This window comes from Triticum aestivum, chromosome 3D (assembly GCF_018294505.1).
Source record: "Triticum aestivum cultivar Chinese Spring chromosome 3D, IWGSC CS RefSeq v2.1, whole genome shotgun sequence".
Classification (NCBI taxonomy): domain Eukaryota; kingdom Viridiplantae; phylum Streptophyta; class Magnoliopsida; order Poales; family Poaceae; genus Triticum; species Triticum aestivum.
The window spans coordinates 437,776,656-437,792,673 of NC_057802.1; positions in this window are offsets into that span (position 1 = coordinate 437,776,656).

Consider the following 16,018-nt stretch of genomic DNA (forward strand, 5'->3'; position numbering starts at 1 on the left):
CATTTTGCATCATGTTTTCCTACTGTTATTTATGATGTTTTTATGCATAATAATGCTTTTTTGAGTAATTCTAATGCCTTTTCTCTCATAATATGCAAGGTATACACAAAGAGGGAGAATTCCGGCAGCTGGAAATCTGGACCTGGAAAAGCTACGTTAGGCCACCTATTCTGCAGAGCTCCAAACAAGCTAAAACTTCTCAGAGATTTTTTATGAAATATTTGAGGAATATTGGAGCCAATAAGTACCAGAGGGGGCCCACTAGGTGGGCACAACCCACCTGGGCGTGCCAGGGAGCCCAGTCCCGCCCTGGTGGGTTGTGCTCGCCCAGGCCCACCTCCGGTGCCCATCTTATGGTATATAAGTCATTTTGACATAGAAAAAATAAAGGGAGTACTTTCGGGATAGAGCGTCGCCGTCTCGAGGCGGAACTTGGGCAGGAGCACTTTTGCCCTCCTGCGGAGCGATTCCGCCGGGGGACCTTCCCTCCCGGAGGGGGAAATCATCGTCATCATCATCATCACCAACAACTCTTCCATCTTGGGGAGGGCAATCTCCATCAACATCTTCAACAACATCATCTCCTCTCAAACCCTAGTTCATCTCTTGTGTTCAATCTTTGTACCAGAACTATAGATTGGTGCTTGTGGGTGACTAGTAGTGTTGATTACATATTGTAGTTGATTACTATATGGTTTATTTGGTGGAATATTATATGTTCAGATCCAATATGCTATTTAATACCCCTCTGATCTTGAGCATGATTATCATTTGTGAGTAGTTACTTTGGTTCTTGAGGTCATGGGAGAAATCATCTTGCAAGTAATCATGTGAACTTGATATGTGTTCGATATTTTGATAGTATGTATGTTGTGATCCCCTTAGTGGTGTTATGTGAACGCCGACTACATGACACTTCACCATATTTGGGCCTAAGGGAATGCATTGTGGAGTAGTTATTAGATGATGGGTTGCGAGAGTGACAGAAGCTTAAACCCTGGTTTATGCGCTATTTCGTAAGGGACCGATTGGATCCTAGAGTTTAATGCTATGGTTAGAATTTATTCTTAATACTTTCCTTGTAGTTGCGGATGCTTGCGAGGGGGTTAATCATAAGTAGAAGGTTTGTTCAAGTAAGAACAACACCTAAGCACTGGTCCACCCACATATCAAATTATCAAAGTAGCGAACGCAAATCGGATCAACATGATGAAAGTGACTAGATGAAATTCCCGTGTACCCTCAAGAACGCTTTGCTTACTATAAGAGACCGTTTTGGCCTGTCCTTTGCCTCAAAAAGGATTGGGCTACCTTGCTGCACTTTTGTTACTACTATCATTACTTGATCGTTACCAATTATGTGGCTATCAAACTACTCTGTTACTTACAATTTCAGCACTTGCAGATATTACCTTGCTGAAAACCACTTGTCCTTTCCTTTTGCTCGCCGTTGGGTTTGACACTCTTACTTATTGAAAAGAGCTACAATTTATCCCCTATACTTGTGGGTAATCAGCCCCCCCTCGTCAAAGTGATGGACGACGACCTCATGGGCCCACAGAAAGCTTCACACGCGAGTATCCAGTGTCGTGTAGGACAACCATCGACTTCATGTGGCCAAGCCATGTATGTATGAAAGGGCTGTGCAATGTTTTAAATAACGAATTCACGACTCTGATGTGGCGCCTGCCTAACTAAACGTGTGACACCCGGATATTTAAGCTACAGTGAACCTCTGCTAATGATGCCACGTCACCCCGATTACTATTGCTAATCTCGCGTAAGTTCGAAACCGGTTCGGATTCAAATTCAAAATCAAGCAAACAATAAAAGTTTTCAATTATGAAAACTAAAATGTTCTAGATGTGTCAAATAATTCATAAGTAATATTGATGAAGAAACCAAATTTTTATGAAATAGTTAAATGCACTAAGATAAATAAAATAGTGGCTTAATCAATTAATTATTACCTTTTATAATTAGTAAAATGTTAGGCTATTTTATTTGGGTGCCATAATTAAAGGTGGCAGTAGTATATTTAGCTATACTGGCCTAGGAGCTATTTTTGTATTTTTAAAAGTTAAAGGTATATTGAAACTATAGAGAAAAGAAAATAAATAGAAAAGAAAAAGACAAACAGAAAACAATAGAAAGAGAAAAGGAACCCCCTGGCTCACCATGGGCCTCGGCCCATCCCACCCAACCAGCCCGTCAGCCCGCCCGCTCCCCACTGTCCTATGACCTAACCCCCATACCCCGAAAACCTAGCAACACCCCACTCCCCACACGTTTCTCTCGCCCCCCCCCCCCCCCCGCTGGATCTGGATCGAGCCTCGATCCCCTCGCTCCACCAGCGCCGGCACACACCCACGCTCACGATGGGCAGCACCCCGCCACGCCCCGTGCGCCTCCTACCTCCCGCCGGCGATCTCGCCAACCTCCTCCGCCACACCCCGCACCGGCCGACCTTGCCGGAGACCAGTTGCCTCCTCACGGCTAGCCATCGCCTTGCGCCCTGGCCTCCTCCTTGCCCGTGCGCCTGACCGCGTCTGGGCCAGGCTCGCAGCCTTGGCGCTCGTCGTCGTCGCCCATTCCGGCCGCCTCATCACCGCACTGGACCGAGTCGGGGGAGCCTCAACACCGTCGCCCTCGACCTTCTTCCTCGGATACATCTGCTGGTCGCCGCCCGCTCTGACCCCGTCGCCGGTGCCGCCTCACCGGACCTCCCCGACCGCCTCCCCGCCGGACTACCTCAAGCCACGACGCCCCCTTCTCACCAGCGATCGTGAGAACCCCCACCCCCAGTTTCCCTCTACTCCCCTGTGCACGCTCACCGCCAGACTGCGTCCCCGCCGCTGCTCCGCACCATCCTAGCACCCTGGCGGCCTCCACCCGCGCCCACGCTGTCCCCGGCACTCCGCTGATCCGCCACGGCCGCGCTGCAGACCCCCCTGCTGCAGCGCCCGCCGATGTCTCCCGCGAGCGCGCGCCCCCGCTCGCCGCTTCCTAGATCGCCCGAGCGCCTTGTCGGGTGCGCCCCCGCAGGCCAGCGCCCGTTCGGGCTACACCCGCACCCGCTATGACAGTGGGGCCCCATGCCCTAGAACGTTTAAAAAAAGAGAAAAGGGAACATGAATATAATTAATTAGTGTATTCATATTAATTCTGTCTAATTAAACTAAACAAATTTAGTTAACCTAATCAAGTAATTAAACTAATTAGTTTTGTTTAAATTAAATCTGTGTCAATGACATATGGGGCCCACGCGTCAGTTTGACCCAGTCAATAGACTGTTGACTGCTGACATCATGCTGATGCTGTAAAACATAATTTTGATTTAAATTAAATCTGTTAAATTCTGAAAATGATTAAATCATTTTTTAAATTAATATAAAATAAACCGTAGCTCGGATGAAAATAGTTTGTACATGAAAGTTGCTTTGACCGACGAGACGAATCCGGATATGCAGCTCGTTCGTCCGCCACGCCTCCGTAGCATCGCGAACACGCAACTTTCCCCCTCCGGTTCATCTGTCCGAAAACGTGAAACACCGGGGATACTTTCCTGGATGTTTCCCCCCTTCGCCGGTATCTCCTCCTACCGCGTTAGGGCACACCTAACACCGATGTTTGCTTGTCATGCATCATTATGCATCTGTTTGCTTTGTATTCATTATTTCTTCCCCCTCTTCTCTCCGGTAGACTACGAGACTGACGCCGCTGCTGGTGCCCCGACCGACTACGGTGTTGACGACCCATCCTTCTTGCCAGAGCAACCAGGCAAGCCCCTCCCCCCTTGATCACCAGATATCGCCTATTCTTCTCTACTACTTGCATTAGAGTAGTGTAGCATGTTACTGCTTTCGATTAATCCTATTCCACTGCATAGCCTGTCATTGTTGCTACAGTTGTTACCCTTACCTGCTATCCTACTGCTTAGTATAGGATGCTAGTGTTCCATCAGTGGCCCTACACTCTTGTCCGTCTGCCATGCTATACTACTGGGTCGTGATCACTTCGGGACGTGATCACGGGCATATGCTATATACTTTATACTGTTACATGACTTATGATACTGTTCGGAGATGGGGGCTGAAGGGGCAGGTGGCTCCATCCTGGTAGAGGTGGGCCTGGGTTCCCGACTGCCCCCAACTGTTACTTTGTGGCGGAGCGACAGGGCAGGTTGAGACCACCTAGGAGAGAGGTGGGCCTGGCCCTGGTCGGCGTTCGCAGATACTTCAATTAACACGCTTAACGAGATCTTGGTATTTGATCTGAGTCTGGCCACTGGCCTATACGCACTAACCAACTACGCGGGAACAGTTATGGGCACTCGACGTCGTGGTATCAGCCGAAGCCTTCGTGACATCAGCGACTGAGCGGCGCGCGCCGGATTGGAAGGTAAGCCTGCTCTTGTATTAAGGGGGCTAGTTCTGCTTCCGGCCGCCCTCGCAACGTGCAGGTGTGCAATGGGCGATGGGCCCAGACCCCTGCGCCATAGGATTTAGACCGGCGTGCTGACCTCTCTGTTGTGCCTAGGTAGGGCTGCGACGTGTTGATCTTCCAAGGCCGGGCATGACCCAGGAAAGTGTGTTCGGCCAAATGGGATCGAGCGTGTTGGGTTATGTGGTGCACCCCTGCAGGGAAGTTTATCTATTCGAATAGCCGTGTCCCTCGGTAAAAGGACGACCCGGAGTTGTACCTTGACCTTATGACAACTAGAACTGGATACTTAATAAAACACACCCTTCCAAGTGCCAGAGATAACCCGGTGATCGCTCTCTAACAGGGCGACGAGGAGGGGATCGCCGGGTAGGGTTATGCTATGCGATGCTACTTGGTGAACTTACCATCTACTCTCTTCTACATGCTGCAAGATGGAGGTGGCCTGAAGCGTAGTCTTCGACAGGACTAGCTATTCCCCCCTTATTCCGGCATTCTGCAGTTCAGTCCACCGATATCGGCCCCTTTACACAGATACCCATGCATATGTAGTGTAGATCCTTGCTTGCGAGTACTTTGGATGAGTACTCACAGTTGCTTTTCTCCCTCTTTTCCCCCTTTCCATTCTACCTGGTTGTCGCAACCAGATGCTGGAGCCCAGGAGCTTTGACGCCACCGTCGACGACTACTACTACTGCATCACGGGTGTCTACTACTACGTGCAGGCCGCGCTGATGACCAGGAGTAGTTTAGGAGGATCCCAGGCAGGAGGCCTGCCCCTCTTTCGATCTGTATCCCAGTTTGTGCTAGCCATCTTATGGCATCTTGTTTAACTTATGTTTGTACTCAGATATTGTTGCTTCCGCTGACTCGTATCTGATCGAGCACTTGTATTCGAGCCCTCGAGGCCCCTGGCTTGTATTATGATGCTTGTATGACTTATTTATTTTTAGAGTTGTATTGTGATATCTTCCCGTGTGTCCCTGATCTTGATCGTACATGTTTGCGTGTATGATTAGTGTACGATTGAATCGGGGGCGTCACAAGTTGGTATCAGAGCCGACTGCCTGTAGGAATCCCCTTTCCAACTCCTTGGCCGAAGTCAAGTCTAGTCATTAAAAAAACTTTTACTAACATGGCTGTGTGGCTTACGGGCCCACGTTGCCATTGGGTTGTATTAGGATCTTTTATTCCTCGACCTATACTCTGGGACTCTAACCTCTCTTCTATTCGGGTGAAATGATTTTACTAACTCTGACTCTAGGTTCTCGTAACTACTTCCTCCCGGAGAGCCCCTCACTCCAGATGATTGCTTGGTGCACCGAAGGATTTCGAAGATACTCTCCGATGTTCTCGAGACTTTCTTCTCGTTGCTTTTGCAATTCCCTACCACTGATCTATCCCTATGGATAAATACTTACACCCGTCATTCTTAATTTTATTCCAAGTTGATCTTGTTAATACAAGATGCCCCGAATCGCTCTCCGTTGTTCCAAGAATCCTTTGAGCTTACTGCTATACAGTCCTTGCCTCATGAATACTCTTACGGATAATTCCTCGCGCTTATCGAGTATCCGCTCTTTCCCAGTTGTTCATGTGTTTCACAAAAGTTTTCGAAATACCATTCGATCTTCCAAAAATCATGAGCATCCTCTTGCTCTTGAAATTCTTGCTTGCTTGCATTATGGTTAATCCCATAAGTCTGGTAATCTTATTGGCATCCTTTGTCAAATATCATTTTGAGTCCATTGATTCAATATGTTGCGAATGCTCGCAATCCTCAATCATATCCTAGAATTCATCCTTCTGGCTCAGACGTCATTTTTAACATGAGCTGGATCTCGACCAATCAAATTGTCGTCGTTTGTACCCCTAAGCTTACTCAAGTTATCCATCCTTAATCAGAGCATTTGCTTCTGATCCTTTGATTTGGAAACTATAATTCCTTTACATGTGAGCTTTGAATTAGTCAGTTGCTTCTATAATCCAATGCCTTCACATTGTTTCTTCCTCTGGTTGTGTGCCGATACTCACATCAGCTCCGCTATGGACCGTCGGATCCTTTGTTGGAATATCATCTGACAGTGTCTTTCGTATACAAAAACCTCGAGAAGTTCTTTCCTTGATACATAATGCCTTCAGTAAATTGTATCCTCTCGTTTTGTCACCCATGCTCTACTATCGAGCTTGAGTTATTTACCCCTGAAGTTTATGATATATGTTTCCACGATGCCCCGATGGGTTGAACCTAGGCCTTCCTTAATATGTGTGACCTCGAAAGTTTTCACGAGTCATACTCTTCTGGTATTTTGCTAGATAAAATTTCAACATTACAACTTCTTCGAAAATGAGAAGTGAATGAAAGGTTATGCATTAGAGAAGTGGGAGTCGACCTTGAACTTTGTGTTCATGCCCATGGACACGATGTAGATCCTATCATGGAAGCTTCTTGTAATAATAAATATTTCCTTGATAAATATCATCTGGTATCTGTGAATTGATCCTTTGCAACCGTGGTTTCGACCATGATTGTTCTCCTTTGATTCTATTTCTTGGACCAGGTAAAGTACTTGCCTTCTGCAGATCAGTACGCCTTCCCAACCTCTATTTTGTTCTACCTTCGAGTATTACCCCATGGTATCTCGAGGATATCAACCCATTGCACTTCACCTTATGAATTTCTGTTGAATTAGTACCTTTCCCCATCATTGTCACTCCATGGGTTCTGGGTTGTCGTCAACCGAGAACACCGATTTGTGAATCGAATCAACACTGAGATTCGGTACTCCCAGTACTTTGTTGTTGAGAAGTTTAATACTCCATCACGTCACTCCTAGCCTGATCGGCTACATCATTATCGTGCTAATTTTAACTGTGCTACCGGGTCCTTAATTCCGGAGCACAATTTTCGATGTTGAGCTAAGCTTATGTCGATTTCCTCGTCTTATCATTCCACCTTGAACGACAAGCTTTGAATTCGAGTTTGTGTCCTACTCATGGTCTTAAGATCATTTTGCTTCATCATTCCTTTGACTTGATGTCATCGCCGACCGATTACATCTCCATGAAACCTCTCAACAGAATTTGTCATGATCATCATCAACATTCTGAGTTCCTCCAGGATATCAATTGAATTCATGATGAGAAATACCATCCTTGCCCCTCAATGATTTGTGCTATCATCGGCAACATTCTTGCTTTCCCTTCAACACAAACTTGTTCATGTCTTGTGTTGTACCTTGAGATCCTCGCTATCCAACTTCTGTTATGTTTTACCTTGGAGTATTGCTGCTTTTATGTCAAGACTGTCATGGGAAATTCACCACCCTTAAGAATTCTTGATACAAGTGATACTTATTAACATCACCATTCTTTTCTTGGTCCCCGTGTTGTTTCTAACCGGAATACCGACAAATGGTCTGTGATGTGTAAATTCTAAACTTCTAGCAACCCTATTGCTTTGAAGTTATTGGTCTATAGTTTCATTCTACGTCTATGGCTTATTGAATCATCATTCGAACATTGATCGTGCTACCTAGCCCATATTTTGGGTGCACATTTCAACAAATGTTTAACTGTGTGTGTTTTCCTCGAGCATACATCATTAAGTCATTTGATCTAGCTAATGTTACCTCCTTGTTCACATAATTGTGGAAATCCATCTTTTGTTAATCTCGATGAATTGTCGCTGATTCCATCAGCCACCTCCTCATCCTCTTGTTGGTTTAATGATGAACTCTTGTTAACGGAAATCACTTCATAGTTCATTTCCCGAGAATCTTACAGTGTCATCTCGTCAATTTGTGTTGCAAATTTTCTTCTCAGGCATCCTGGGTCTGAGGAATCCTGTCACCAATCAGATCTGAATCTCAGTCAGATATGATGGTTGGAACATAATTCCAAGAGTTATAACGTTGGTCTTTATATGGCCCAGTAAGGTGATGTCATGCCTAGCACACCTAGCCGGAGGACCTATTGTTATAGTTTCCTTTTTGGCAAGGTTAGTCATTCTTCCGTGAGGAAATTGTAAGACTTATTCTATAAGTTGTTCCTGATGGATCCTTTTTTTTCCAAAGTCTGATCTTCACCTGTTGACCATGTCAGTGCTATCTCGAAGCATGTCTATGGTACTCCGATTTTCAACAGGAACATTTGAAGCTCGATGCTAAATGTTTCCTGCTCAATTATCCAAACACCGTTGTATGGGTAATGTCATGAAAATTCTCTCTGCTACCTAAAGAGTTTTCTACATTATACCCTGCCACGGATAGCATGCTCTGCTTGTCCTTGGGAAGGATATATCCCTGAAATATGTGTTTAAACACATTTTCCTTTCCATTGTCTGTTAATCTGGTAATCACCTTTCCTTTCCATTGGTTTGCTTAACCCTTCTTGTGATCTATATTATATAAGCAGTAGTAATCTTCTGCTTATTTAAAACACCTTGGTGTACAACCGTGTCAGTAAGACCCTGTTACTTTTGTTGATGACATTCCGGTAACCACCCATGGACGAGAACTTTGCCTATTGGTCTGCCTCGTTCAACGAGCAGGAAAATGGTTCTCTTCGTCCCTCGCCCTTGGTACCGATGTTGTTGCCGACATAACCGACGGACTTTCCTCTGACATGCCTTGCTTACATGATCGTGCAAGATGTCACCGACCTTCCTACTTTTAACCACATGGTGGGCCCATAACCCACAGTTCCACAGGATCGAAACCTGACTCTCCTGTACACCTTGTTGACAAAGTTATCCCTTACTCTTGGTTTTCTAGGTAATTCGCGAGCCACCTTCCGAGAGATCATAAATTTTGGTATCAGACACAACACTTATTCCCATTTCTTTGAACCCCTTTCACGCCCTGTTTCAGGCATCAATCGATTGACTGCCCACTTGAAACTTCCCATAATACCTACTCACTTTGCTCTCGATAATGTCTTAAGTTTCATTTCGAGGGTTACTTCTGCCACCTTCCCTGATGTTATCTACTAGATAAGCAAACATTGTAGCGGTCTGTTTTTTTCTGTAATACCCCCTTAGCCTTTCATAAGTACGATGGAGTTCCCGAAGAAAGAACGACAACTTCATCATGATGCATTAGAATAAAGAATTGAAGACATCAACGAAAGGGATTAACTTCTTCGAGAAGATCCATTAGAATATCGTAACCAGAACTTTCCCCCTTACTCCCCTCTTAAATCTCAGGACGTGATTTCTTGTAGTGGAGGAGAATTGTGACTCCCGGATATTTAAGCTACATTGAACCTCTGCTAATGATGCCACGTCACCCCGATTACTGTTGCTAATCTCGCCTTAGTTCGAAACTGGTTCGGATTCAAATTCAAAATCAAGCAAACAATAAAAGTTTTCAATTATTAAAACTAAAATGTTCTAGATGTGTCAAATAATTCATAAGTAATATTGATGAAGAAACCAAGTTTTTATGAAATAGTTAAATGCACTAAGATAAATAAAATAGTGGCTTAATCAATTAATTATTACCTTTTATAATTAGTAAAATGTTAGGCTATTTTATTTGGGTGCCATAATTAAAGGTGGCAGTAGTATATTTAGCTATACTGACCTAGGAGCTATGTTTGTATTTTTAAAAGTTAAACGTATATTGAAACTATAGAGAAAAGAAAATAAATAGAAAAGAAAAATACAAACAGAAAACAATAGAAAGAGAAAAGGAACCCCCCCGGCTCACCATGGGCCTCGGCCCATCTGTAACACCCTGAGGATCATGCTACAATAACTCTCTGTGATTAAGCTAATCATGTTGCTAAACAGGGCATGATCACATTTGGAATCACATTTCTTTTCAAACTCCTAATTCAAACTTCAATTAAAATTAAAGTGGAAAATAAAAGTTTTCAAAAATTTAAACAAAAATGTTCGGTGGGTGCCAAATAATACACTGGTAATTATGCTGGAGAAAACACATTTTTATAAAATACCTAAATACTTTTAAATGAAATAAAACAGAAAAGAAAATAAATAAATAAATAAAAAGAAAATACAACAGAAAACAGAACAGGCAAAAAAAAGGAGAAGGCCCTCCCCCCCCCACTGGACCCCTGGCCCGACTCGGCCGACCCCCGGCCCAGCCCACCTCTCCCACTCGCCCCCTTCCCTGTTCCCCCGACCGGGGTCGGAACAGGGGCAGTCCCCGCCGCACCCCCTCGCCGGCGACGGGGAGGATAAGGGCGCCAGCACCCCCCCGCCTCCTCAGGCCTCTCTCCCACTCACCCCCGCTCGCCTCTCGGCCCCTGCGCCTCTCTCTTCCCCCCCAGATCCGCGCTGCTCTCTCCTTCCCCACGCCCGACGCGGTCGCCGCCGTTCCCGTCGTTCACACGGCCACCGTGCCCACCTCGCCGCCCCACGTTGTCTCCAAGGACCGCCGTCGTCCGCTGCTTCGTCTGGTGCAGCCCGTTGGAGATCGGAGCCCCTACAACGAGCACACCGAGCTCGTCTTCAACTTCGGACGCCGGTGACCCCCTTCTTCCCCGGTGCCGACCTGCTGCTCCTAAGCCTCTCACCGGCCTCCGTATGCCGCGGTGAGCCTCTCCCCCCTCCTCCCCTGTCCTTTCTCTCTCGCGCGCCCCCTAGCTTCTTCCCCACGCGCGCCCGAACGCCGCGCCGCGGAGCTCGCCGCCGGCGGGTCTCCGGTGACCATTTGGTCATGGGCGTAGGCCCGTTAGCTCGACCGCATCGTGCCGCACCCGCCTAGCTAGTTAGTTCGGCCGCTCGCGCGCTCTAACGCCGCACCCGCCCCAGCCCGAAGCACCTCGCCGCCGGCGAGCTCGTAGCGCTCGCCCCCGCCCGTTCCAGCCACTCCGGCCACCACCGTTGGACGCGCGGCGCCGAGCCGCGTCGAACGCGCCCAGCCACGACCCCGCAGACCCCCTGTGCGCGAAACCCGCGCCCCTCCCGAGCCGCGCCGCCGCGTTTGGCTCGTCGGAGTTGCTCCAGCGCCGGCCGCCGACGTGGCTGGCCTGGGGCCACCCCAGTGCCACTGCCAGTGGGCCCCGTGGGCCCCGTTGACTGGGTCAACCCAGTCAACGTGCTGACTGGGCAGGCCCAGCCACTGACATGCGGGCCCCGCCGCAAAATTAAAAAAAAAAGAGAAAAGGAAAATGTTTTATAAATAAAAATAATTAGATTAACTAATCACTCACTGACATATGGGGCCCACCCCTCTAATTAGACTGTTAGTTTAGTTTAAATTAATATTAGACTAAAAGAGGCTGACATGTGGGTCCCACTGGACCCACCTGTCTGGTTTGACTGGTCAACCGACCTGTTGACCTGCTGACGTCAGCATTGCCTCATGCTGACGTCATAATTCATTTTTGCTTAATTCAAATAATTCCAGAAATTCAAATAAACTTTGAAAATTCATATCTTTTAAACCGTAACTCGGATGAAAATGTTTTCTATATGAAAGTTGCTCAGAACGACGAGACGAATCCGAATACGCAGTCCGTTCGTCCACCACACCTCCCTAACCTATCGAACTAGCAACTTTCCCCCTCCGGTCCGTCTCTCCGAAAACGCGAAACATCGGGAATACCTCCCGGATGTTCCCCCCCTTCACCGGTACCACCTACTGTCGCGTTAGGACACACCTAGCACCGCTCATTGTCATGTCACGCATCGTCATGCTTATGTTTGCATTGTATTTACTGTTTCTTCCCCCTCTTCTCTCTGGTAGACTACGAGACCGACCCTGCTGCTGCCCAGTTCGACTACGGAGTCGACGACCCCTCCTACTTGCCAGACCAACCAGGCAAGCCCCCCCCCCTTGATCACCAGATATCGCCTACTCTTCTCTATTCTGCTTGCATTAGAGTAGTGTAGCATGTTACTGCTTTCCGATATCCTATCCTGATGCATAGCCTATCCTTGCTACTACTGTTGTTACCTTTACCTGCAATCCTACATGCTTAGTATAGGATGCTAGATTTCCATCAGTGGCCCTACATTCTTGTCCGTCTGCTGTGCTATACTATCGGGCCGTGATCACCTGGGCGGTGATCACGGGTATATACTTATATACTTTATACATGACACATGTGATGACTAAAGTCGGGTCGGCTCGTAGGAGTACCCGCAAGTGGATCTTTGTGGCGGAGCGACAGGGCAGGTTGAGACCACCCAGGTGAGAGGTCGGCCTGGCCCTGGTCGGCGTTCGCGGTTACTTAACACGCTTAACGAGATCTTGGTATTTGATCTGAGTCTGGCCATTTGGTCTATACGCACTAGCCATCTACGCGGGAGTAGTTATGGGTATCCCGGCATCGTGGTATCAGCCGAAGCCTTCTTGACGTCAGCGACTGAGTGGCGTGCGCCGGATTGGACTGGAACGCCACTAGGCTAGGTCTGCTTCCGTCCGCGTACGCAACGTGCAGGTGTGCATAGGGCGATGGGCCCAGACCCCTGCGCGCATAGGTTTAGGCCGGCGTGCTGACCTCTCTGTTGAGCCTAGGTGGGGCTGCGACGTGTTGATCTTACGAGGCCGGGCATGACCCAGAAAAGTGTGTCTGGCCAAATGGGATCGAGCGTGTTGGGTTATGTGGTGCACCCCTGCAGGGAAGTTTATCTATTCGAATAGCCGTGTCCCTCGGTAAAGGACGACCCGGAGTTGTACCTTGACCTTATGACAACTAGAACTGGATACTGAATAAAATACACCCTTCCAAGTGCCAGATACAACCCGGTGATCGCTCTCTAACAGGGCGACGAGGAGGGGATCGCCGGGTAGGATTATGCTATGCGATGCTACTTGGAGGACTTCAATCTACTCTCTTCTATATGCTGCAAGATGGAGATGGCCAGAAGCGTAGTCTTCGACAGGACTAGCTATCCCCCTTTTATTCTGGCATTCTGCAGTTCAGTCCACTGATATGCCCCTTTACACATATACCCATGCATATGTAGTGTAGCTCCTTGCTTGCGAGTACTTTGGATGAGTACTCACGGTTGCTTCTCTCCCTCTTTTCCCCCTTTCCTTTCTATCTGGTTGTCGCAACCAGATAATGAAGCCCAGGAGCCAGACGCCACCGTCGACGACGACACCTACGACACTGGAGGTGCCTACTACTACATGCAGGCCGCTGACGACGACCAGGAGTAGTTAGGAGGATCCCAGGCAGGAGGCCTGCGCCTCGTTCGATCTGTATCCCAGTTTGTGCTAGCCTTCTTAAGGCAAACTTGTTTAACTTATGTCTGTACTCAGATATTGTTGCTTCTGCTGACTCGTCTGTGATCGAGCACTTGTATTCGAGCCCTCGAGGCCCCTGGCTTGTATTATGATGCTTGTATGACTTATTTATGTTTTAGAGTTGTGTTGTGATATCTTCCCGTGAGTCCCTGATCTTGGTCGTACACATTTGCGTGCATGATTAGTGTACGGTCAAATCGGGGGCGTCACACCATCCCACCCAACCAGCCCGTCAGCCCGCCCGCTCCCCACTGGCCTATGACCTACCCCCCCCATACCCCGAAAACCTAGCAACACCCCACTCCCCAAATGTTTCTCTCGTCCCCCCCCCCCCCCCGCTGGATCTGGATCGAGCATCGATCCCCTCGCTCCACCAGCGCCGGCACACACCCACGCTCACGGCGGGCAGCGCCCCACCACGCCCCGTGCGCCTCCTAGCTCCCGCCGGCGATCTCGCCAACCTCCTCCGCCGCACCCCGCACTGGCCGACCTTGCTGGAGACCAGTTGCCTCCTCACGGCTAGCCATCGCCTTGCGCCCCGGCCTCCTCCTTGCCCGTGCGCCTGACCGCGTCGGGGCCAGGCTCGCAGCCTTGGCGCTCGTCGTCGTCGCCCATTCCGGCCGCCTCATCACCGCACTGGACCGAGTCGGGGGAGCCTCAACGCCGTCGCCCTCGACCTTCTTCCTCGGATACATCCGCCGGTCGCCGCCCGCTCTGACCCCGTCACCGGTGCCGCCTCGCCAGACCTCCCCGGCCGCCTCCCCGCCGGACTACCTCGAGCCACGACGCCCCCTTCTCACCAACGATCGTGAGAACCCCCACCCCCAGTTTCCCTCTACTCCCCTGTGCACGCTCACCGCCGGACTGCGTTCCCGCTGCTGCTCTGCACAATCCTAGCGTCCTAGCGGCCTCCGCCCGCGCCCACGCTGTCCCCTGCACTCCGCTGATCCGCCACGGCCGCGCCGCAGACCCCCCTGCTGCAGCGCCCGTCGCTGTCTCCGGCGAGTGCGCGCCCCGGCTCGCCGCTGCCTAGATCGCCCGAGCGCCCTGTCGGGTGCGCCCCCGCAGGCCAGCGCCCGTTCGGGCTACGCCCGCGCCCGCTATGGCCCTCCGGGCCAATGACAGTGGGGCCCCACGCCCTAGAACGTTTAAAAAAAAGAGAAAAGGGAAAATGAATATAATTAATTAATTAATTAGTGTATTAATATTAATTCTGTCTAATTAAACTAAACAAATTTAGTTAACCTAATCAAGTAATTAAACTAATTAGTTTTTTTTAAATTAAATCTGTGTCAATAACAAATGGGGCCCACGCGTCAGTTTGACCCAGTCAACAGACTGTTGACTGCTGACATCATGCTGGTGTCATGCTGATGCTGTAGAACCTATTTTTGATTTAAATTAAATCTGTTAAATCCTGAAAATGATTAAATCCTTTTTTAAATTAATATAAAATAAACCGCAACTCGGATGAAAATAGTTTGTACATGAAAGTTGCTCAGACCGACGAGACGAATCCGGATACGCAGCATGTTCGTCCGCCACGCATCCCTAGCATAGCGAACACGCAACTTTCCGCCTCCGGTTCATCTGTCCGAAAACGCGAAACACCGGGGATACTTTCCCGGATGTTTTCCCCCTTCGCCGGTATCTCCTCCTACCGCGTTAGGGCACACCTAACACCGTTGTTTGCTTGTCAGGCATCATTATGCATCTGTTTGCTTTGTATTCATTATTTCTTCCCCCTCTTCTCTCCGGTAGACTACGAGACCGACGCCGCTACTGGTGCCCTGACCGACTACGGTGTTGACGACCCATCCTTCTTGCCAGAGCAACCAGGCAAGCCCCCCCCCCCTTGATCACCAGATACCGCCTATTCTTCTCTACTACTTGCATTAGAGTAGTGTAGCATGTTACTGCTTTCGATTAATCCTATTCCACTGCATAGCTTATCATTGTTGCTACAGTTGTTACCCTTACATGCTATCCTACTGCTTAGTATAGGATGCTAGTGTTCCATCAGTGGCCCTACACTCTTGTCCGTCTGCCATGCTATACTACTGGGCTATGATCACTTCGGGAGGTGCTCACGGGCATATGCTATATACTTTATACTCTTACATGACTTATGATACTATTCGGAGATGGGGGCAGAAGGGGCAGGTGGCTCCATCCCGGTAGAGGTGGTCCTGGGTTCCCGACGGCCCCCGACTGTTACTTTGTGGCAGAGCGATAGGGCAGGTTGAGACAACCTAGGAGAGAGGTGGGCCTGGCCCTGGTCGGCGTTCACAGATACTTCAATTAACAGGCTTAACGAGATCTTGGTATTTGATCTGAGTCTGGCCACT